The sequence below is a fragment of the Lutjanus erythropterus genome, chromosome 21 (assembly GCF_056507025.1).
Source record: "Lutjanus erythropterus isolate fLutEry1 chromosome 21, fLutEry1.hap2, whole genome shotgun sequence".
Classification (NCBI taxonomy): Eukaryota; Metazoa; Chordata; class Actinopteri; order Lutjaniformes; family Lutjanidae; genus Lutjanus; species Lutjanus erythropterus.
Genome location: NC_139337.1, coordinates 13,734,832 through 13,735,637, shown reverse-complemented (window position 1 = coordinate 13,735,637; position 806 = coordinate 13,734,832).

Here is an 806-nt window from a genome sequence, read left to right as displayed (position 1 = left end):
GAACAGGATGCACTGAGACTATGATCTCAGAATCATACAAATATGACCATGGAAATGTAAACTGTATGCCACAATAATATTAATAATGTCAATCACTTAATTTGAACCTAATTTGCATCATTACCCTTACATTTGGCATGCACTTTTTGGTTTACAATGCAGTGATTGCTTAAAAAAGACAACACAAGAGAGATGACTGGTTGCTCTACTCAGCTGTAGATGAACATTGTGTCAGGTGCTCTTGGAAAAAACAAGATAATCAAAGAAGTGCAAGATCCAAAAAAAGAGGAAGTGAGGAAGTGAGGAAGGAAAACATTAAAGAGCATTTATTATAGTGGCTAAATCATTTAAGATGCCATGATGTTTTGATCACTACACACCTCTAGGGCTTTAAACTGGAAGTAACAGTTTATTGTCAAATCAAATGACTCATCATAGACTGGCACTTAAATGCTGGTTTTTCCCCACATGAATTTTTATGAATCACGTGTAAAATACCATAAGTTCAGCCACATGGGGGATTTTCCTCTAAAAGGACAAGAGCAGGAGGTATTTTATTTATTTACCAGTGAAAACCACAAAAGCTTGGTAGAAGCCAGCAGAAACTAAAACATTTGTTAAATATAATGCCATGAGTTTATTAGGCTAAACAGTATTGATATGATCAGATTACATTACTTTAATATTGTGATACTTTGATTAGGTTACTATTTTTTTTTTTTTAACAGTTAATAAGTAATTTTATCGGAATACATTTTTAAATAACGCTCCCAACCATATCTCTATGAATATTCCGAGAATATTAA